The sequence below is a fragment of the Falco punctatus genome (genome assembly GCF_963210335.1).
Source record: "Falco punctatus genome assembly, chromosome: 15".
In the NCBI taxonomy this organism is placed as follows: Eukaryota; Metazoa; Chordata; class Aves; order Falconiformes; family Falconidae; genus Falco; species Falco punctatus.
Window position 1 is genome coordinate 5,720,861 of NC_137595.1, and position 25,085 is coordinate 5,745,945.

Consider the following 25,085-nt stretch of genomic DNA (forward strand, 5'->3'; position numbering starts at 1 on the left):
ACCAAAACAACCTATACAACTTAGTGTAAGTTTTGGAGTGTTTAATAATATTCACTGAAAAAGTAAAAATAGTAAGTTCCACATTTTTTTGCCAATATTTGGTGTTTTCAAACAATTTCTCTATTTTTATTCTTGTGTGTTTGACCTATTATTCTGATAATGACATGAGGAAATTACTCTTATCAATTCATGTTTTAAAAAAGTATTATAAATTGGAAAATAGTTTCATATCTGTTATGTAAGTCCATGTGATAGTGCTGTCTCCTCATTAAGATTGCCCAATACTGTGCTTGTTATAAAACGTTTTTACATGTGATTGTAATTCTGGCAGATTTCTAACTCTTGCTTAAACCTAGCATGCTAGGTAACTGCTGGAAACTTCTCACAAAAAACTTTCAGTGATTCTTGTGCAAAATTATGACAAAGACTACACTCAGTTGTTAGTACTAGAAGTATACAGAAGAGGTTGTTCGGTTCTGAAGCCTTAAATGGAAGGTCCATGAGTCTTGTCATTGTTTGTCAGGAAACAGTTTCAATGTTTCTCATCCAGACAAATTCTTGATTGCTGAAATACATTTCAGTTTGTTCAGTGTTATTAAATTTACCATAAGGCAAAATTTCAATATACAGCTGAGGCAGAAATTGGGAGAAAAAAATAAATTAATGAAGTATTTCTCATTCTCTCAGGTATTTTATTACTCAAATGTACCACGTATTATTTTCTGAAACATAAAAACATTAATAAGAATAGAAAAAAAGCTCAGTTTATTTTTTTTCTTATACTTGTTTTGTTCTGTTACCTGTGTGTTAATGTATCAGCACTACACTTACATTTATACTCTTTATATGATGATATTTAAATGGTTGTATTTGATGCATATGTGGAGTACCTTAAAACATACTAGCGTGCAGTAATATTCTGGTGTTTATATAACTGCCCTGGCAGTTGTAAATATTCTCACAGTTCGCCCAACACCTGGAAGAGCAAGCCAACACAGGGGTAGGACAATTATAGTGGATACGGCTTTCTGAGATACAACTGCAGTATAACATACATTGGGAAAGTGGCCAATGCTAGCTGAACACAGACATACAAATAATGAACTTATCACTGTCAATAGCTTGAAAACCTGAGACACTTTCTGTTAATTTTGTTGCATATTAGATTCATACCATGGTAACACCACTATTGGAGAGATACCAACCCTTAAATAAGCAAAGAAAACTCATTCAAAGCTTGTGTTATCGAAGTTTTATTAGGTTGCATGAAAAAAATACTATTCAAGTACAGTTTGTTTTAAAGTGCTAAAAAAAAAAAAAAAGTGTTCTGCAAAATATAGAAGTTTTCTACACAGAAATAACGTGAGTTTCATTCAGCGTAAAAGCATACCACAAAGTATGGCTGTTAATTAATAACACTATCATGTGTCATCTCCAGGTGGAATGGGAGACAGGAGGTAAAAAAGGCAAAATGCTACAAAATATATCAGAGAGGGTAGAATGTAAATAAGTTTTTTAGAATTATAAAGGATATTACTAAAGTAACAGTTACACAAATTAATAGCTATCATGTACACGCACACACAGAGCAAGCTATGGAGTACAAGTGTTTTCTCTGAAATAGAAACCTTGATAATTTTTAAATAAGCTTAGTACTATGCTAAATTCTAAATTGAATATTCAAGGTCTTAAGCAAAATCATAAGATGCTTTGCCACTAGGCTAAAAGATCACACATTTAAAGGAACAAAAGCAGTAGAAGTTCTAACCAAGGGATGAAAAAAGAACAGCTCTTGGAAGAATCTATAAAACCAATTTACAAACTGTGATGTTTCACAATTGTTATGATTAGGAGGAGTCTCAATTGTAACAAATGTATGCATTACTCTCAAATCTGTGATGAGCAAGAGGTCGCTAGATATTTAAAGATCAGATGCTTTCCCCTTGGAGAGTCTCAAGGTTGAGGAAACTCCAGAATGACCTTATTGCAGAAATATGAGGCTGACAGCTGCAGCAGTATTAAAGCTTTCCCACTTAAAGTCAGTGCTGGAGGTGGCTAAGAAATGGCAGAAAGATTCCTTGGCAATACTACAAGACATATGTCAGGGCATACTTCCGAAATGACTAAGTAGCTATTTTAACATCCTTTGGTGGGTTCCACTAGTGGTGTTGTCACCCGTAACATATTTTAGTCCATCAAACAGTATGTTATGTAAAATAGATTTCTAATTCAGTAACAGGCCTTCAAGTCAACTACTGTGCAAAGATCCATGTTTATATCAAATCTGGCCTGTCCTGACAGATAACATAACAACATAGGTCTGTAAATCTGTAATACTCAGAATATACAGAAAAGTTTTCTCTCGGCTTATGTAGTGCAGCAAAATCGGTGTACAAGGAAAGAATTGATGTGATTGCACTGTGTATTGTGGCAGGATTGTGAAGTTATGAAGTAAATAATTTTAAGCAATTATTTTCCTCTGAGAAGAGGGCCAAAGGGGAAGACTTAAAAAAACCCTCAGTATTTATTAAGTATTTCCCCAGGTCTCAGTGACTCCATCAGAACTGGTTTCTTGAGGATTTCATAAAAGTTGTCTCAAGGAAACTCATCTGTCAGAAGTTTATTCACTTTACACAGCTAAACACCGAACACTTTCCAAACTGTAGCAATTCTTTAAGTAGTTGCGCTAGGCTGCTTTATCAACAACCCCTTCAGGATGCAAGGGATTCTGTGAAATGATCAAAGCATAGTTCCAGTACCTTTACTACCTAATGATTTTTGCTTCTATTTTTAACAAGCCCTTTGTACCTTCTTCCTAAAATAGTACTAGGACTCTTCATAAATGCAGTAGTAAATCTCAGTAATGGCATAAGTACTTTTTTTCTGACTGTATTGGGTTGCCTGTCGTTATGCAAAACATACTCAGCAGTAAACCAAAAGACACCCTGTAGGGTACACAACTCCTTCCTCCCTGGGGAGAAAGAAGAAAGTTCAAGTAATACATAGCACAGGTGAAGGAGTCTCATTAAAAGCATTTACCTCCTAATGCCCTGCCAGGTAAAACTGCCTGAGTCTCAAAGAGAAATGACTGTTTAGACTATAGGAAGTAGAACACTGCTAAAATTTTATTCTATTCAGGAAACAGAAGCAAGAGACAAACAGTAAAAGAGGATGAAAAATGCAATTTATAGCAAATGTGATGGCAATTTTAAGTGTTTCCCTTCAGTCTTTACTAATTTCCTGTAATGTTCTGTACAACCTTTTTCATACGAGGTCTTGTGACTTAACGTGGAGAAATAGGGAGAGCTGTGCAGCGGAAGAGCTCAGTGACACAGAGCTTAGAGGTTGATGGTTCAAGTGCAAGCTCTAGATTTCATTATTCAATAGGCTTATAGAAACTGCCAGTTGTTTTGGCACATTACAAAAAATGTAGACTCTGAAGTTATTAGAGAATGCAAGTGATACTTTTCATGTGTGCCTCTATAGGTAAAGGCTAGTTTCCACTGTAGATCATAAAAGTTTATGGTGGTGTTGTGGTTCAAATCAATCAACAGACAAATAAATGAGCCATTTGTCATCCTTTCTTGCTGTTTTTGCTGGTTTAAAACAGTTCAGGACTTCAGTATGTTCTGTGAAAAATATGTTAAAACTTTGCTTTATGTCTGTATCAAACAATTCCACTTATGTTATGTAGTTACACTTTTATAAAAAAATATTACTAGAGTAATGGATTAGGACAGTGCTATGGAGAAAAAGAGGGGAGGACTTACAACTTGGGGGGTGTGGGGGGAGTAGGGGGGGAACCGCAAACACAGAACAAAAAAACAAAACAAACCCCATTCCAGAGAATAAACATACTGGATTTTTTGTGGGGAGCATCATAAAATCTGGTCAGAGAGAATGTATTGTGATTTAGAAATTGTTGCAACTTTCACAGGCAGTGATCAGTTGTTCTTGTGGTTTCTGTTGATGAATTTGAAGCACCACTAGAATGAAACAGAAGTCTGGTATTACTTCTTTCTTTTTTTTTTTTTTTTTTTTTTTTTTTTTCCCAAAGAGAGAGGAAACAGAAGTTAAAGGAAAGTATTCAAGTGGCGAAAGAATAAGCACATGAGTTCTAAGAAAAACAAAAGTAAAAAAATATAGTATATCTCAGAAGTATCTCTTGCTGTCATAAGACTAGTTAATACAATAAAATTATCCCATTCCTCCTATTCTATTTGAACTAGAATGAAAATAAAGCAGAAGAGGTAGAAAAACAAACAGAAAAAAGAACAGCTAGGCTTAACAGGGAATACCAAATTTAGATACAAGATGATGCCCTGTTAAAAGCAGGTATTTACATTCCAACAAATCAGTGTGCAGAAGTGGTAAAAATATATGGGAGTTGGTTTGTCACCATTTTGATTTTTATGAGATAAACACAGTCAGTGATAGCGCGGAAAGTTAAAATGCTAAAGGCGTGAGAAACTGAACTACTAACAATGCATGAAAATGCTTCCTGTGTCAGTGTCGTATGTGCTAGCTGGATACTTTTTTAACACAGGCTGTATGTACGTAGCATCTCTTTGCACTTCTCTAGGTTGTTAGAATTCACTGGATACCAGATCATCTGCTAAGCTGTGTATAAAAGGAAAGCATCTATAGATACATTCCACAGGAGCTTTGGCAATAAATTGGTAAAAATGAGTTCTTAATGGTAGGTTATTTTGTGGGATGGAAACTTGCTATATCATGACCTTGCTGCCAGTAGATACACTGTTCATGCCTGGATGGAGTTTCTGACAAAATCAGCATGTAATCATGAGCACTTTGTCAAAAGTTCAGAGAGAGAAGATACAGTCACTATGAGTTTGACAGGGTCACTTTGAAAATGCATTCAGCGTGCACTCTTCCATACCTGCTGCAGCAATGCAGTTCAATCAAAGGCATTTCAAAAAATTACTCTGTCACTAGATGCTTCATCTATGCTAATATCTTTGGATCCCATTTACTTGGAAAGTTAACAAGGCATATTCTAAGGATAGATGTGTTTGGCTAAGGTAAATCCAATATTGTATATACAATTTTTCATGAAAAGGAATAAGTCACTTCAAAATTAACATGTAGGCATGCATTTCTTCACTGTTGAGGGCCACTATTAAATATGTTTCTTAATATACAATATACTGAAAAGCAATATGGGAGAGAAAGTATCTAAAGCTGAATGTAGTAAAAAATGTTCTACATATTTTGGTTATTTTTGGTAACTTGTCATGTTCTTCAGCTGATCAGATATAACACAAATAGATACTAATGAATGAATGGATGACTAAAAGCTAAAAAGAAAACAGGGTTTTATCCTGTCAAATCACCAGCCTGCTTCCTAATGAAGTAAGTGAAGAAAAAAGCAGTATTTTGCCAAAAGCATCCAGCCTGGGATCCACCTTTTCTGCTGTCCCCTGTAAGGCACTCAGCAAGGAGTAGACTTGTAGCATAGTGGCTGGTATTTACTGCTGAAAGCGCTTCTGCTTCCTAAAAAAAGTGATTTTATAATTGTGTTTCTTGTAGACAGTTGGGGGTCGGTCTCTTCTCACAGATAGCAAGCAATAGACAAGAAGAAACAGCCTCAAGTTGCACCAGGGGAGGTTTAGATTGGATGTTAGGAAAAAGTTCTTCCCTGAAAAGGTGGTCAAGCAGTGGAACAGGCTGCCCAGGGATGTGGTTGAGCGTTTAAACATCCCTGGGGGTGTTTAAAAAAACACGCATATGTGGTGCTTAGTGACATGGTTTGGTGGTGGACTTGGCAATCCTGGGTTAACGGTTGGACTTGGTGATTTCAAAAGTCCTTTCCAATCTAAATGATTCTATGATTGATTCTATGATTCCTGGAAAAGTACATCCTTATATACATTGGTAGCTAACTATGCTAGGAGCCAAAAGTTACAAATGCACTCAGGGTAATCTCTTTCCCACACTGAATTAATGGTTAACGTGTAGGAATCCAAGATTAATAATAAAACCAGAGAAAATTAGAACCGCAGCTGTTTATATTCTGGGTTCATACAGTCTCGGCTCAGGGCCTGAAGCCTCTGGAGTGAAGGAATCGCCAAGACCCACCAGCTCAGCCTCAGCTTTTCAGACGAAGTGCACATTTCCCATGCAGACAAGTTGTGCATGCAAAATAAACCTGATGTTGGGCACATCAGATTTATTGTGTTTGCACAGAATGTTTGCATGTCACACATACGCCACAAATCTAACTGGGACATACAAACACCCAAACAGTGCTATGCCAAAACTGTGGTGACAGCTACAAATTTATATGCAGAAGATGTTTTAGAGTTATGCCATACTGACAGAACTAGAGACCAATACATATTTTAAGAGCTTTTTCTCACAGAGTCAGAAAAAACAATGTTGAAAAGTTCTCACCCAGCAAATGTGAAGTCTCAAGCATGAGCCAAGGAGAAGTAACTGTGTATAGGCCCAAAGTGTAGTTACTCTTGAGAGTGGCCTAGTGATGTGCTTTATCACGTTATTACTCTGTGATCCTAACCAACATGAGTATTCCAGAGTAAGAAAACCTTATTTTTGTATAGCTTGATTTGGCTAAATAATAACTTCCTTGACAGTAATGTGTGATTATTTAGTGATTTCAGTTATACTATAACATAAATAAACCCTGAGGCAGGAGTCATGCTTCAGTTTTAGGATGCACAGTAAAAGCAAGCAGTACGCACTAATGGCTTCCTCGCACACCACTCACCCAGTATATGAAACCCCATCTACATATCTGTCATTGGATATGTGATAAAAGATACAAATCTAACATTAAAATTTCATTTTCCCTCTTCTCTGAGATGACATGGTTCTGGATAAAAACTAGTCAGAGTTGTAGAAAATTCTTTTTATGATTTCATTGATGCGCACACACTAACAAGCTAGCACGACTTCCAATAGCTCTACTATCGCATCATTGTATTACAGTTTATATAATACTAGATATACAAATATAATACTAGAACCACAGAAACGCATAAGTTGGAAAGAACTTCTGGAGGTCATCTAGAGTGAAAATTGAAATGCCGCTGGAAAAGCAGCACAACACTGTTCATAAGTAGATTTTATTCTTGATCTTTATTTATACAGAAAATCCAAGACAAAACTTGTTCTTCTTCCCAGCAGAATAAGAAAAGTAATAAGTACTTTTGTATGCCACGGGAAAGGCTGTCTTAACTACAGCCAGGAAAGGGCAAGCTATATGAAGTGTTTTGTGGAGAAGGCAAAGTAGTGGATATCCAGCAATATTGCTATTGAAGCCAATGTCTGTAGGAGTGATACAGGTCACTCCTTGCTCTTAGTTGCTCTATTGTACCTGTAAGAAAGAATCTTAGAAAGAATCTAATTCTTAGATTAGAAATTATATTTTCCTGGAGAAAGACTTTGAGAGCAATGAAACTTTAATAAAATGTCATACTGAGTGGTATTATTTATGAAAGGGTACTCCTAGTGAACATAGACCAGTCATAGGGATGGCAATGAATACTGGAGTTGTGTACTTCAAGAAGCAGCATGATAAATATGCTTATATTTCTACTACTTCCTTGTATGTGGTCCAAATCATTTTAAAAGTGCTTTTCTTTCTGCAGCAGAAATTGAATAAATATTTCATTCTAGTGATTGGTCATGTTCTTCATGTTGATGATTTTGGGTGGTCACTTCTAAAGCAAAGGTGATTTTTTAAGTGCTTCTATATTGGGCAGACACAGTGGTTTTTCTAATCTTATTATTGAGTTTAATAAGTTTAGGTTAAAGGTCATAAAATGCCAAATTTAAAGTAAACATAATGTATAATTGCTTTCAGAGTGGATTCCTCATAAGAATTGTACATTGCAGTTTCTACCTCAGCCTTATTTACAAATTGTTAATTCAATACTAGCATTGCAGCATATACCATTCCCATTGCCTGAACTTCATTAAGAATGCATCCCTGCTAATTGATTATGGTAGTGCTTTCATAGATATTACTCCCTAATGGCTATCTCAGGATATTTCCTGCTAATTAATTGGCAAATTTCTTTTCTTTCCTACATTGTCACTAAAAGTAAAAACAACCTGAATTTCACCTTTGTACTATAACACCTATAAGCATTCCCCTAAAAGTTTCAGAGAAGTTGCATACCCTTACTTACTTTTTTTTACTATTTCTTTTGCAAAATCAAGTCAGCCGTATTTTCTTCCATTTTGTCAAGAAATTAACTGAATTACCAAAATCTAGTTCACAAAGTGTATTTGTAGAAATATTTTCCTGCTTTATGGAAAAAAAGCCAGACTGGATCAAGGCTAACTTACTTTTGATTCACAACTACCATCAGGAAATAAAAATGACTGAAATCAATATTCAAGTTTTTTTCTCTCAAGTGAAAAGAATTCTCAGGACCAAAAGGAGGTGGTTTAGGTCTATGCAGAGGGGCAAATCAATAAGGTACAAAATGATTGAATTTGTTTTAAATACTAGAACTTTTTACAGATTAAAGGGTTCTTTCCCAAAAGTCCAAATCTGATATATATCATCTGAATCACTCACATTAATTGATGAGCACCTAATCTAAATAAGGGAGTGTTCAGGTTAGTCATTGTGTTACATCCTCTGATGTTTGTGGGTGATAAAATTCAGTGACACTTTCACCTTGTTGATACTTGCAGATTTAGGAAGGTATCATGAAAGTTATTGCAGTGCTGTTAGCAGCACCATTCATCCTGTCAAGACCTAGTGTATAATGAAATAAGGACTACAGTAATAAACAAATGTTTTAGGGCATATTCATGGTTCCATAACTGTATATTTCTCATTACTTTGGTTTCATACATTTCTGCTTGTCATATAAAAAATGACAGAAGTGGACTCGGCCCTCTGCATCCAGCAACATGGGTGATTAAGATGCCAAACCTGAATATGATGTGAATTTTTCAAGACTTCATAGCTTCACATTTGAGACAAATGAGAAGTGGTCTAACAACTGATAAACTCCACCAGAATAGAGACATATATCTCTGCATACTACGCAACAAAATGTGTTTGAGAGAGCTGACTTCAACCCTGTTTCTCAGGCAAACTGTTTCTTTTCTCATAGCAGCTCAGAAAGAAAGGTAATCTCACCTTACCAAAATACCAGCAGGTGACAGAGGGTATTAATAAGGAAGCTGATAAATCTCACTGCTGGGTTTATGTAAGTTCAGTTTTCAGACTTCTTACTGAAGATGCACACAGACATTTCCTTTTGTCAACTGCTGTGGGTGTGAGAATCTATGGAGCTGCCAGCTGTTCTCACCATTCTTCCGCCGACTCCTTTGTGTGTGATAACTTCCAGGAGAGGATTGCAGGAGCAGCTGGTAACTCCTTAGATTATCACGGGAAGACCTGCCAGAACTTCGCTTTCAGCAGCCTCCTTAATGCTCAGGTTTTGTGCAACCGCCCATGTGCTGGCTCTGGTGCTTTCTTGCAACAGAAGTTTGAATATCTCCACATACATAATTACGAAGATTGTCAATAGTTGTGACGCAAATTAAAGAAGTCTGTTTGAAGAAAACCATCAGAATAAGTTATACAGTGAAGAACCCTTACTTTTCCTTGAAGTTTAAAGGAAATGGAGCTATAGTTTTACCTGTCCATTTCCTCAGATCTATTTATGTATGGATTTACTAGTATTTCATATGTATATCTGTTAATTTGCTACATATCATAAAAGCACATAGAAGTTTTGCATTTTATGATGTGGGCCTTTCAATCAGTCATCTAATGGTAATCACTTACAAGACGTGTGGAGGTGAGAAGTCCACTCAAGAAACAGAAAAGAATATAGCCATGTACAGATAGAGTGATTAAGATTTTTTCCTTATGTGTCAATAAATTGCAGTCTGTAAGCTGTAAAATGGAAGTGTAAGTGTAGTCTTCTCCGGAACTGAATTTCTCTGAAAGGTGTCACAGGAATATTTTTTTTTTATGAGAGTTTACAAAACAGATCATATTTTTAAAAGGTACTTCGGTGGTCATGCCATGAAAAAAAAAAAAATCAAAGCAAGTATTTGGCATTCAGCAAATATCTCATTTCTTTGGTAATTTTGTTCAGAACATACTGTGTCTTCCTGTAAGCACACTGACTTTCTCATTTGATTTTTTTTCCCCTTTCTTGCATTTATCTTTGACATTTAATTTCCAGATGGGTGCTTAGTATGACTGATGCTTGTGTGTGTGTGTGTGTGTGTGTGTGTGTGTAATCCAATCCAGAATTCATTTTCAAGGCTGCAAAAAGCTGATGGCTGCCAGTTAGGTACTAATATTTTTAATACCGATATATGGAATCCTTATTTGATTGATTAGTTATTAAATAAAAAATAACATACCAAGAATCACATAATCTCCATACATCTCTGGGTCCCATCATTTCTATCTTATCTGATATATTTTGATCTGTTCTTCGTTGACATCACTGTCACCATAGTTACCACCAAGACAAGTTAGAAACACGTCTCAGTAAAAACAAAGGAGAAAATATCACTAGTGTAAGGTCTAAGACGGCAAAATATTATCTAATAGCTAGAAATTGCAGGCAGTACTCAGGTTTCTTGCATTGTGAGGTTGTTACAGACATGCCTGTCTTAAAGTTGATGGACAGGAAATTTGCATAGCTGTTTGCAATTTCAGTGTGAGAGTAGCCATTACCACAGGCTAGTAATTATTTTTATTTGACTTGAAAAAGCTTGAAGGTGAATACTTGAGATGAACAAAAGAAGAACAAAATCTTCCAAAGGATTTTTAACGAGTGAGGGGCTTTTTTGTTTGTTTGGTTTTTGAAGAGCAGTCATTTGAACAATTGAAGATAAGGAAAATGGTTTGGCAATTGCATAGGCAGAATAAAGTTCAGAGGAAGTGCTGTTTGCATAAGTTCATTTCAGTAAGTTAAGGAAGTTTAGCATTGTAGAAAACAATGATTTAATTTGCAATGGGCCAAACCTGGTCTGAGCATAGAAATATTTTTGTATGGCTTGTGGGAGCATTACATACACGACGTGACAGAGAGACAGACAACGTAAATGTACATACATACCATTTACATTTTCTTCTCTATTTTCCAAAATTAATATTGTACTAAAATATTGCTGTTTGAAAGGCTCACTGATTCTCTTTGTGTGTATGTGTGTATATATATACGCATAAATATATGTAAGGTAGTAGGTATTGTATGCAATACAGTAAATAATGAAGCGGCTGTACTCTTCTGGATAATGTTATGCAGCATTGATGCCACATTATCGAAGTTAGTTCATATAGTTAGTTCGTTCATAATTCAGTAGTCCCTCTCCAGTCTAGATGAATGAAAAATTAACTATGGCATTTTATGTCTCTTAAAGCATCTAACCTGAACTTTTTTTTAACCCCTGTTGTATGTCTTGGATTGATTGGTCCCACTTAACCCTGTATTTTGATGGAGAAGTACTTCTTTTCAAATTGCTATGAATGTGTTGGTATATATTCAATTCAGCAGTTAAAATGCAAAAAGGGAAAATCTTTTTAAAACAAAAGGGTCTTTTTAGAAATGTGTGATTGCATTAGGTTAAGATTCTGGACTTTTTTGGTATCAGATGAAGTCTGTTCATACTACAACTGGATGTGAACATAGAGTGGATATATTCAACTGTACGTTCAAGTTCAGACACTGAAATATTAAAAAATAATAAAAGTGAATAATGCTGTAGATTCCATAGATCTGGCACTTGTTGATTTAAAGTTGCATCTATAGTTGCTGTATTGTTGCCCTTCTATGTTTCTTTTTTAATGCAAGTTCCATCTGTGCGATTAACAATGCTTTATCATATGCTTAGTGCAGTCCATATATTTTTATTTCTAGATCTGAGCGATAACCATTATAAAGTTCCTCCAAGTACCTAACAACCAGTTAATCAGTAAAACTTGTTTTCCAGCTCATATTTACTTTAGAAAGGCAGGAAACAAGAGGTGACATATGAACCTTATTATTAGAAGTAGATTTTTTTTCCCCGTTGAAGTTCAGGAACAGAATTTGAGAAGAACCACATTTTCTAGTTAAACTACAGAAAATCAATGTACACTATCATTAAAAAATTTAAGTTTAGCATTTCTAATGTGTGATTGTATACCTAGGTAGCCTGCAAGTGCTCCAGATATATCAAGGACATTATCTTAGTGAATTATATATATATATATAAAATTATATTAGATGTTCGTGCTATACAAAGTATGTCTAATCCTCTTTGGCAATAAGCAAGTAATTGTTGGAGACAAAAATTTAAAAACTTAAAGTAGAAGCTTTTCAGCACCTGAAAAATAATATTTCAATGGTCATATGTACTTTTAGGATATCCTCTAGGATTTTTTGAAACTTTTTAAGAAGTCCAATTATCATCTAAATTTTAAGCTTTAAGCAAATGCTTAACATAAAAGCATATAATAAATCCATCTGTAACTTTTTTTTTTTTTTTTAAATCTAACTACATTACCGTCTTTGAAAAGGACAATGCTGGTATAGCTTCCACTTATTGATAGTACAAAAACTTGTAGCTCTTTGCTAGCACTAATTTATTTGGTTGTAACAAGATATTGTGCTGCTACTACAATACAGAAAATGTAAAATATTTTTGTAATTTATGTATTCATAATTTCTTGCATTATCTCTTCTGCTTAATAAGCCACTAGTTAGACTGGCATAAAGCACTATTATGCCTTTTTCAGTCATTTTGGACATCCAGTGATGAAGAAACACAGGTCAAAGTGTAACATTTATGTTTAAGTAGTCTATTTTCTGGTTTATTTAACGGCTGTATGTAATGCAAGGACAATCAAAGCTTCGTTGTGCTTGGAGGTGTACATACATTACAAACCAACAATACTACATTAAATAACTAGCAGTCATCAGTATTGCTTCACCTTGTCAAATACCTTCTTTGGAAACAGATCTGACAATAAAAGGGTGTAATAATAATAATAGCTTCCACACTGATTTGTTCTTTGTCATACACTTATGATGTGAAAAAATGTTTTGTTGACTTCCTTTTAAAATGCATAACCCAGTATTAATAGCTCCACAAGTTAGAGCTTGTATGTCAGGTTTCAGCACTGCATGATTATTTTTATGACTAAGTCACAAACCCCATAGTGACTGGAGCTAAAATGCTGATAATTGTCTAAATCTACTGTCATTACAGGGCTTCAGAGATCAGTGAGGTTTTTCAAGACTGGAAAACTGTCACCATCTCTGACCTACAGTCATGGTGAGAGTGCAAGAATCAGTAATTCGCTCAATTACGACGCTTAGAAATGGCAATGCATTCAGTACTTCCAGGGCAGGGGAAAATAGAGACACATTTAGTGAAAATATGATTATTCTTCTACTTTGAAAAGAATTCAGCAACAGCCAATTTGCTGTTAACACAATTACAACTCAAATGGCTGACTAGAATTTTGTTGTGTGATGGGAATCTGATATCTTGCCACAGTATATTATACATGGGAGTTTCTAACCACAAGCCATTAGAAAAAGCCACAGTACCACTCTTTTCGGTTCCTAGCTGCAATTAGGCAGCAGTGGGACACTGTTGTGAAGCCTTTATGAATAGGAACCAGCATGCCCCTGGGCAAAAGAAGTGTGTGAAGTGAAGGGATGGCTCAGCAGCAGCAGGGAACAAACTGACATTTTGAGCAACACTGTATATTGCATGAGCAATGTTTTAATGTGAACAGGCGTCTACATTCACCTGGGTATTACAGGAGACTACCTGCCTGACAACATCAGCACTACCATTCATGACTTGAGCAAGCAGCAAGGATGGCTCTCTTAAACAGCAAGATGTCAATTTTTTCTGTTTATGAAGTTTTTCCACAAGTTAACTTCATAAATAGAGCTAACAAGGCAACTGAATCTTATATAGTAAATCTGTTCAGGGTGCTCTTCAGGTTGGTTCCAAAACTGAGGAAGAAGGAAGGAAAACCTGCTTCAGAAAGGTAACAGGTGATTCAGTTTGCAGTTTTCCCGCCAAGTTTTGTGGTTTGTTATCTAAGGGCTTTGATTTGTGGTAATTTCTTTCTTTGAAGACTGAGAGATTGGGTTGTACAGCCACGACTGGGCAGATAAAATAAACTATCAAGAGCTGTCAACATATGGATGTACTTAACTAAGATAAATCAATGAAGGACCTTAGTAAATGTCAAAAGATGCAGAGCTTGAAACAACTAAATTATCAGGTTACAGAGACAAGGTCTCTGCCAGCAGGTTGGGGGAAAAAAATACCAAGAATGAGAGGGGAGGTTGTATATTCATGCACTCTCAATTTTCATTGTACGGTAAGACTTTCTAACTCTGATGTTTGGGGGTTTTTAAATAAATGCTGTTCTGGGCAGAACCAAACATCAGCTGGTTGCAGTGGTGACAAAAGGGTAAAGCCTCTGAAATGATGTTTCATCAACAAACTGATAAAACAATATTTACTAGGGATTAAGTGTCAAAGTCCAGAGTCACAGGGGAACCACCTCTCCGTCTTTGTGAGCAAAACAGTCGATGTATGCATAGCGTACAGAAGCTAGAACCAAGCTTACCTTGAGGATATTAGAGAGATACGAAACTGAACCGAGGTACATACAGCATGTTAAAAACCTATTGCTAGAGAAGTGCTAATACATGAAAAGGTGTTGCTGATACATAGTATCATCTATTGTAATGAGTAGTTCTGATTAAGTCAGAACAGTTAAGTAAGCAAATCCCAGTAGCGTGGCGTGTTTTTCCATTGTCTGCATATATGCTATACTTACTGATTGATCATCTAACCCTAGTAGAAATGTAAAGGAGCGGTCAGGACAGCATGCATATACTGGTGGATCTGCACTCATGTGATGGATACCCCAAAGTCAACAGTTTTACTATAGTCCCTAACTGCTGACTGAAGTTACGCTTGAAAGATTCTTGATTTTAAATATTAAATGTTAATGAGTTTTAAATCAGAACTGTTTCGATCACTACAGGTATTTTTAAAACTGAAACGTTTCAGAGTCCAAATTCCCAGTCAAGATCCAAACATAATTAAATATGTACTCAAAAATAAGTCAACAGAAGAACTCTATAAACAAAAGATCAGATGGAACAGTACAAAAGCTTCCGAAGATACAAGAGAAGAGGCCTCAGAGTAGAGCCTCCAGAGTGGGAAAAAAGCTTACTTAAAAACTCTCTTTGGAAAATTATCTTCCCCAGTCATAAAAGGAGTCTTGGCATTGTCAAATCAGTGCAAAGTTTGTCCTTGACACTCTGAGTCTGGTTTTTATCTGCAATAATCCACATTCCCAATTCATTTGAGCCAAGAGTAAAGAAGTCGTTTGACCACTTCTACTTAAACAAATTTCTATCAATTAAAACGAGGATAAGGTAGTCCATTTGTGAATCTTGTCTGCACCTGCCACAATGCATTGCTGCCGCCAACATTTAACTTATACTATGTGTCAGTTTATAAATCTACTTTAGAATTACTCAGAGCATAACGGAGTCGTTTCATGTCTTAAAAAGATCAGTAAATTAACATTTACACAGTGCTCCCTTTCCAATGAGCCAGAGCAGGCCAACATACAGATGAGCTGCTCTACTGCACTGTGAGGTTTGACAAAGAGCTGTATGCAGGCAGATTTGAGACAAAATTATTTTGGGCAACAGTGTGTTTAACCATATCAACACTAAGCCATCTTCTAAGTTTTCACTCCGATGCACAAACCTTCAGCTAAACATGTACATTTGTGCTTTTACAACATTAAAAGGTAATTGAAACTGCCAAAAATGGTAGCAGTATTACTCTAGAGAAGTAGTTGTTACATAAAATGCAAGAAAAAAGACACAAGAAGCCTGTTCTCTGATTTTTAAATCATAAATAGAGCAGAACAATAATAAATAAAATATAGATTTATATTCACTCTAAACTAATGATGATTTAAGCCTTCTCCTCTGTCAAAACTGGCCACTGAAGTTACAAAAAGGAGGCATATCCCAAGTCCCAGGTTCCTGAAGATGTATAGAGTCATACTAAATATTTTGAAAGTTCAAATGTTTAGCTCTGTCAGAAGCATTCAATATGCAGGAAGCATTTATTACAAAAATATTTTTTAAATCCATCGTTCTCAAAAATGCTTTTTTTTCTGTCAACATAGCAAAAATTGAAACTATGAAAAAACCTTCATTATCCCATAAACGCAGATCTGAAAGCCTTGTCAGGCTGCCTATTGAATTAGCAAATACAAAAGTTGAGCACTCTGATTGATGCTGCCCTGTCAAAGCAGCAGCCAAGAGGATTTAGGTAGCTTTATTAAAGCTGGGTTGTACAGCAAGACTAAGTATTAATTCTTAATATGGTCGAACACAAGGTTGGAGCATGTCTGCTGAGACTGCTTTTTCCTTCTGTTAGATTACCAGATTTAAGCTTACTGTCAAACTGCAGAACAGAGGTTTAGTTCTAAAGTACAAACTGTATTCCACAGAAAAAAATATCTTTCCATTTTAACCATGTGGCAGTTTTAAGAAAAGGACCCAAAACCCACCCTCAAACTAAAAGAAATAGATTCATAGAATGGTTTGGGTTGGAAGGGACCTTAAAGATCACCAAGCCCCAACCCCCTGCCAGGGGCAGGGACACCTCCCACCAGCCCAGGTTGCCCCCAGCCCCGTCCAGCCTGGCCCTGAGCACCCCCAGGGATGGGGCACCCACAGCTGCTGGTGGCAGCCTGGGCCAGTGTCTCACCACCCTGACAGGGAAGGAGCAGATGCGGTGGCACTATCTTCTGTATGCTAAAGTTTCAGAGAACTGTGCCTACTACAACTGCTCCATCAACAAGGTGGGATTAGGGTTAAGGCAGCCTCTACAGTCAGAAAGGTCCCCATTTCCACACACGACCATTTACAGGGGGAAAAAAACACCTCAGACTGGTTACAGGCTTTTTCCTCAGATGGCAAGATTGAGTTTCTCTTATTCGAGGCTCAAAGTATTACGTGTGTTATTATGTAGGCTTCATTTGTCTACTGCACATTCCGATTAAAGGGGAGTTAACTTATTCTACAGGAAAACAGTCTGTAACAATTAAAGCAGCATAGTTGCCTTGCTTATTGTTAACTGTTGCAGACAAAACAAAAATTGAATAGGATAGAAAGAGTTTCAAATTTTGAAAACATTTCTGAGGCTGCTCTTGTCATGTCTTTAACATGAGTTAAATAGGCAATGCTTATAACTGAAGGACTCATGCTTTTTCATCAAACGCTAGTTTTATTACCTATATATTTTTGTGTATCCAGGAAGTGGTAGCAAACAAGAACGACATTCAAGTGCAAGTTTACTGCTCATCAACATCAAGGCTGTGAACTATTAAAGTGTCTGGAAAGATATATCTCTGTGAAATTTATCTGATTGTGTAGACTGTCATGATCCTATCCAGCTATCCAGAGATTATGATACTGTGTTTGTGTCACTTGTACACTTGATGCCAAATACAGTGTTGGACTGCCACAGACAGGGGATTCTGAGTGAGGCTATAAACCATTGTGGAGAATGGGTAATTTGGCTATTTTTAAACCATATTTAAACCTTCAGAATAAGCTTTCAACTAGTTCAGTGGTTTTCATTAGAATTTTAGTGTCTTGATTGTTTGGGGGTGTCGTGTCGTCGTCCCCCCCCCCCCCCCCCCCCTTCTCCTCTTTCATTTTTAAGGCTGTTCGCTTGAACAAAGCAGACTATGAGAACTTCACACCTGTTAGTTTTTCTGCCAGGGATTCTGTGATGGGATTTTCCCGTTATTCACAAGCCTGACTTATTTTGCAAACTGTTTTATTTGTTTGCATTTTATTTTGCAATGTTTTTTTTTTAAAGGAGCGGCCATGGGCCGCTGTTTGTCTTGGCCTGCTGGCTGCAAACTGGGTCACCTAGTGAGGGGTAGAGAGCAGTAATTCTTCCATATCTCTTCCTAATTTAAGAGGGAAACTAATCCAACTCTGAAGTTGCTTTGGCATAAGGTAAGAAAGGGAGAAAGGATTGAGAATGAGAGACAACCAGCAGGGAGCCGACGTGCAGACAGATGTGGAGGCCTGAGAGGCAGCAGACAGAAACATCTTAGGGACTTAGAGCAGAACAAATAGAGCTTGTAACAATGTCTGAGTTGCTAGACTGAGAGCAAGGCTGAATGAAAGGCCCTTTCAATATCCTGTAAAGATACAGTTACAAAGAGGGTGACCTGTTTATAAATCTTGTGGTTTCATTGTTCCATCCTGATTTTGAACTACTGAAGAAGTTAATAGCTCCAGGTGTGTTCTAGCCAAACTTTGTTTTAGCATTTGAAAGCCCTTTTGTCTGTGGTCCTCATTATAAATAGAAAATCTACACAGATCCAGGGTCTCAAAGCCAGACCGAACTGGAGTCTTGCATCATCTGAAGCTGAAAACGTTGAAATATGCAAGCACTGCATTGTTGAGAAATGATTGCAGCACACTGGCAGCACTCCTTGGACTAATGAAACAGCAACTTCTTACCACTTTTAGTGTTTTAAATAGGTTTCCCTACTCTAGTTTGCAGCTTGAAAAATGGGAGAAAAAAATCTCATATGCTGAAGAAACTTTGCTAGAGATTTTGGGAGTTTGTTTTAAACTAATTAAATGCCTATCTCAGTTGCCTTATAAGCCTCCCTATCTGGGAGCTGCATGCACTTTTGGGTAAGTTTAAATCTGAATGTTTATCAAAAGAGGTCACAAAATACACTTACAATCAGGATCTAGAATATCTTTGCACAATTTTTTTAAAAAAATCACTCCATTTGTGCAAAAAAATTTGCTATTGTAGAGTTTCTCTTTCAGAACCATAACATGCAAGTTAGAATCCTTGTCCTACTAAACAGTGTGGCAGTTTCTTCAAATAACTTCAACAACAAGGACACCTACGTTAAGAAGTGTTTGGCGTTCAAATTCATATGAACTAACTAAAACTGAGAGTGTCTGCTTAAGCCCTAAGGCATACCAGTAATTTGTGAGCTGATCTTTAACAGAAGCATATTGTAGAATCAGGAAGCATGTACATAACATCAAGCTCAGCTCATAGAGTTCACAGCTAATTTTTGACTGACAAACAAGGAAACAAATTTGATAAGCTTTAACATACAAGACAATAAGACCAGTCCCATGATAGGGAACACTACACAAAAAGAAACAGAGAGAAACATGAAAAGCTAATTGCTTTAAATTCTCAGCAGCTGTAATGACATACAGTGAGAAACATCCCCAAGCATACTGCACTAGATTCACTTGCATAGAAATCAAGAACTGGTTAAACAAGCAAAACTGAGATTGAAAACTCTCCCTAGCTCAATGGGTCCAATTTCAACACAATTTTAACAAGAAAATGCATGCTGTTTACCCAGCATGCACAAATTAAAATTAAGCTAGAAATGTTTTTCCTTATTCTTTTCTACTTTACTTTCTGATGAACAATTTTTCTTGCACAAACACTGAACAGAGCAAATAACAAGCTCATTGAAAATATGAGTCAAGAACAAGTACTTGATTTATCTTTGCACTGCAAATTGGGCATACAAATCAAGTACAGTGTTGTCCTCCTTAAAATCTATCTTTTAAGTGTTTATAAGATCATTTTGATTTCCAAAAAAAGTGCTGTTTACTTTACCAGCTGAAAGGTACAGTCAGTTTTCCATTGCTGTATTATCCTGGTTTTAGGTCTTAAATGGAAGCATATCACTCAGTTCGTGGAATATTCACCTGAGGAGTAATACATAGTTTCACGCATAGTTGACATGGAGTCAGTGTTGGTGTGCTGGTGCAAATCAAACCAGTTTTCTTATACCTGTAAAACTGATGTTACAGATAAGGATATAACACTTCTCAGAGAGAGAACAAAAGCCAAACGTCCCCAAACATTTTGCTGCTAGCTTAATCAAAGTACGACAATTAACCAAACCATATAGACTGGAAGATTTCAGTGTCAGATTATTCCATGGTAACTTATGTTGCTATATGCACTGTTACTACTGTCATATCTATCTGGCATAAGGGCTAATGCCCATGAGAATTAGTGTCATAATGATGTGATATGATCTGAATTTTAGCTTGTTTCAGTCATTCAATATAATGAAAGTCTCATACTTCCCATTCTAGAGTTTTAACTGTAACAGTCCAGCAATATTTCCTTCTTGCTCATCTGACATGACTGCATGGCAAGTTTCTGGAAAAATCTATAAAAGGATCTATAACTGTCCCCAGCACTAGCTACCACCAACTGCTACTAAAACTAAATTTACAAGTATGACTACTTTTTACTCTAGCTAATAGGTAGCAAATGAGAATCTCAAAAGGTATTTTGTAACAGCTGGCATCTGTAAAAATCAGGTATTCTGGGTATCAGGTATAGTTTAGCTCTCTCTAATAACCGATAACTCCAGGAGAGTGAAAGGAGTCTTAACTAGCATACTAAAAGTCATGCTACAAAGTCCATTGCAGTCTGATTAAAGTCACCTTACCATAGGAACTCAAGTTGGGAAAATCTTCTGTTAATATTTTGTAGTTAAAACATTTTCTCTTTTTCATTTGGCAGTTGAAATAGTAGACATTTATTAAATAAAAAGCTTGTGGGTGTTAATACTCATACTCCACATCCTTACTGCAGTTGACTAACATGTTAAAAAAAATTATGCCCCTTTCTTTTCCAAAAAAACACATAATTACTCATTTTCCACTTGAATATCAGGTGTCAATCAAATGTGGGCCTCAATTACTGCTGTGCAGTAACTTCCATTAATTAAAATTATATACACAATAAGATATTGTTTCTAAATGCCTCCCAGAAAAACAGAATTCCATTTTTCAATTCTGCAGTTTATTCTGAAAGTTAAACTTTGACTTTAAAGCAAAAATTACATTGCAGCAAATATTAAGGTCTGTTATGACTTACACAGAAAAAAAACAATCTTGCTAATTTTATTCTGACACTTCTCATTCTGTATATGATTTTTGATAAGTTGAATATATTTAGTGCAGCAGTACTTAATATGTTCTTAGCTTGAAAGAACAATAAATAAATCATTAAGCATAAAAAATGGTTAATGCTGCTAGCAACTGCTTCCATTGTAAGGAAAAAAATAGTGATTTGAAATTTGTTTTTCCAGTATCTAAAAAACAATTGTTTGCTGCTTTACACTAAACTGACATAAAACTGTTATATCTCATAATATTTACAGAATGTGTATTGACAAGAACATTTTAACCTTTAATAACCAGAAGATTTCAATTATCATATAATTAACCTGAAATGCCAAGAGGTTTGGGGATGGCTGTGGTTTCATGGTTTGGTTTGGTTTTTAACAGTTCTGGTGTCTGCATTAACAAGGAATGAATTTTCAGATTGGGATATTTTCATAGTTTTTCAGCAGCTGAAGTACTGCATTTTATATCTGTACTTCACTTTCACTGTTTCACTATCCTCAGTGCAGAAGTAAATCAGATATTTCATCCAAGTACAATGGATCCAAGGAACCATCCAAGGCCATTCCATACTGCACAGTAGACCTATTGTCCTGGTCCTGAGAGGGATTTGCAAGCACGGGTTGTTTCCTCTTCTGTGCAGTGGCACAATCTAGGATCAGTATTTTGACAAAGCCAGCTGCTTTATAGAGACTAAAGATGTCTTTAAATGGTGCATAGGCAATGAACTGACGGTGTATTTGAGCTACAATTTTCCACCTCTTCAACACAAGGTGAACTTTGCAATATATAGAATTTAGTCTTACTTAACCATCATTCAGGAAAATAGTAAGGAATTCTAAGCAGTATGCTCAAGTCCTAGTCTTACTATATGAGCGTCCTCTAGCTATCGCATGCCTGATACTGAGAAGCTTTCAGCTAAAAACCAGATTTTTTTGGGGGGGGAAATGGTGTTTGTCCATTAATATGTGAAATCTGTAATAATTTCTCCTGTGTTCTTTGAACTTAGTGGACATATTGATCAAAATTATTAAATTTTTATTTAATTTATGCTAATTATATGCTTAGCAAGCCTAACAAAGTCAGCAATTCAATAGTTACAGGGGAATATTGTGTGTATCCAGCCATGCAATGGGACTTCTAGGTAAAGCACAAACCTAAATCTCTGTATTTGGCTGACTTGCAATAACAAGCTTTTCAAGACAGAAATGCCACAATCCTTTAATTGCCACACAGTAAGACAGACAGTTCATTAAAGAATCAATAGGGTAATCACTTCGGTAGTTTACGTCATTTCTGCAGGTTCACACACAGGTGGACAAGCTTTTGCCTAAATGTGAGTTAAGGCCTGGTCTTCCTAAAGTTAAGTGGTTCACAAAAAGCTCCTAACAAAACCTAGGAGTTGTTTTTATCATCCTAACGCACAACTAGGTATCAAAAACAAGTAAAAGCAAGTCATGGAAATACTAGCTCATGAAAAGCGGTTCTTGTGGATTTTCAGTTAAGAGCATTAGTACACATGATCTGTGTAAAATGGGTTTGTACCAGAGAAATTGTGCTAGGAGGTTGGTTATGTATGGATTACAATCAAAGTGCAGCACATAGACTTCGTAGTTTCATTAAAAGTGAGAAATTTTCTAAAATTTTAAATACATTTGTTCTGTTTTCTAATCTTCTCTCGGCTCTGATTTTGCAGGGCACGGCCTAGCTCAGAGCTTCCTTTCATCCAGCCTCAGACAATTTGTTTCCTTTTAAATAGTGAGCTAGGAAACTAACAAAAGACAACCTGCAACTGCATGCTTAAAGAGTAACCATTAAAGTAAATAAATACAAATAATGTTTTAACAACCTTTCCTAAATGATTCCTAGGATCCCTAGAACACTTCTGATTGCCAGTACCAAGGGTGATGTTTCCCAGTTACAAAAAGGTACAGCCTAGATGGAGTGGGCTGGGGTGGTTGGGTTTGGTATTTTTTAAAAACCCACCGCTACAGGAACATGCTTCAGCCCTGTTCTGGTGAGAGGATTCCTGACAGGCAGGAAGGGGAGCTCATTCTCCATGGCCCATTCAGTCACTGGCTTCTTTCTTTTCCTGAGGCTGCCAGCAAAAGTGCCAATTAGTAGCAATTGTGATGGTGATTTCTGAAGTGCAGTTTAAAGGATTTCTAACTGGGTTGGAGCTGTTGTCAGTTGACTGACTGGAATAATAATAATAAAAAGCTCACTGCTTCTGCAGAAGCTTGTTAGACTTTCCTGTGTGATCTGCTATGGAGTGAACTGCAACAGCTTTTGCATTCAAAAGAGGGATTTTCCTAAAAGCATCAGTGAGCACTTGGCTGTTTTATCTGCTTTAAAAAATCTTAATTTTAAATTCTGTTAAAAACAAAAATAAATGGGGATCTGGAAATAGGAGGGAAAAGAAAATAAAGTAACCTGCAGGGCATGAATAACTGTTTCAATGCACCAGGATCCCTTAAGTGTAGTCTTATCAAGTAGAAAAAAAAAGTATGCATTTTTCCATATACATTTACTGAGATAAAACCATAAGCACTAAATGGGTTCAAACACAAGGGGCCTGATATACTGAGGCTCTGTGTTGATATTTTATTGTCAACATTGAACAGTGAATGCTGTACTACTTATCTAAAGGATGATGCACCTATGTTTAGTTAAAAGTCGGGAATGTCCAAGGACCCTTATTGCCACATGATGGATGTACAGACTGCTAAGTCCTTGGGTTGGTTATCTTTAGAAGGGACATTTTGTCTTCGATTCCTGTTGTACATGCAACATGGCAAAGATGGAGACTTTAAACATTGCGGCTAAGGAATAGAGTCTGCGAAGAGACAACTCCTCAAGGACATTGCGCAGGCACAAGATATGTAAATGCATTCTCAGAATTGTAATGTATACGTAAACAATTTCTTGGAAAACTATTGGATAGGTATGAGTAGCTTGTATAAAGGGGGGACTGAAAAGTCCCCTCGGGGTGCATGACTTTGGTGGAGCGATCCCCCATACACCCAGCGCTGCCGAATAAAGATAACCTCCACTTGCCTGTATATTGCTGACTGATTCTTCAAATCAGTTTGGCGACCCAGATGGGACATCCTCTGCTCAGCTGCGGGACCCATTGAGAGCGGGGACTCCCTAGGGTACCCCTAGGGATTTTCCCGGAGGGGCTTCTCGTCTCATCTGGATCACCGCAGGAGCAGACAAGGACTTCATCTTGCGGAGCAAAGGTACTATCTTTGTTCAAATATTATATTAATTGTAAATATTATATTAATATTCTATTTTAAACAGTACTGTTTCAGATTCTGTTCTGGGACCAGTCCATCTGTAAAGCTGTTCGTAAGGCGTAAGATCATTGTATGCTTATGCAGGATGGCGTATGCTGGGTAGCTAGCACCGCAGGTATACACCTCATTCTGTTTTAGTATTCATTCTGATATTAAGGGAATATCGGAACTCTGATTCTGTTTTGGTACTGAATAATGGGCCATATATTCTTTATTTAAAGAACGGTGTGCTCATGTTTATCTGAGGAGACCCTTATTGTTGACTTGAGGATGCACTAAATCCTTGAATGGGTGAAATAGGGAGTGTGCTAATTGACCAGGCACAAGATATGTTAATATTGTTAACTTGAAGATATACTAAATCCTTGATACTAAATCTTATAACAAAGGGGATCATTCCTCACATCAAGGTCTGGCATGGCATATGTTCCCACCACTCAACGCCTACTGGGTTGCAGCCAACAGCGGAGCTAAAGCTTCTTCTTGGTGGCAAACTCAGAGGCCAACCCAGTCTTGCCCTTGACTATGGTAGGATGTACTTGACCAACCTTATTCCTTGTACTTCGTTGTCAATGCAGAGTTTCATCTGCGCATCCCATAACAAGTCACTATCATGGTAAAACACACAGATTTACATTAGTAGAACTACTACAGAGTGTATTTTATCTCAGTTTTTATGCCAATATCCCCCACAGCCCTGCTGACCAAGGGATATTGTTTTATCTGAACTAGGCAGGCCTCCCCCTTATCATTTTTACTGTAGCAG

At 36.6% G+C, this 25,085-nt stretch overlaps 1 protein-coding gene across 4 annotated transcripts in view; it reads left to right on the forward strand.

Annotated features, from left to right (window-relative positions):
• The window catches only part of PCDH11X (protocadherin 11 X-linked), a 520,437-nt gene that overhangs the window by 421,755 nt on the left and 73,597 nt on the right, over positions 1–25,085 (forward strand). The gene's annotated exons all lie outside the window — the stretch shown is intronic.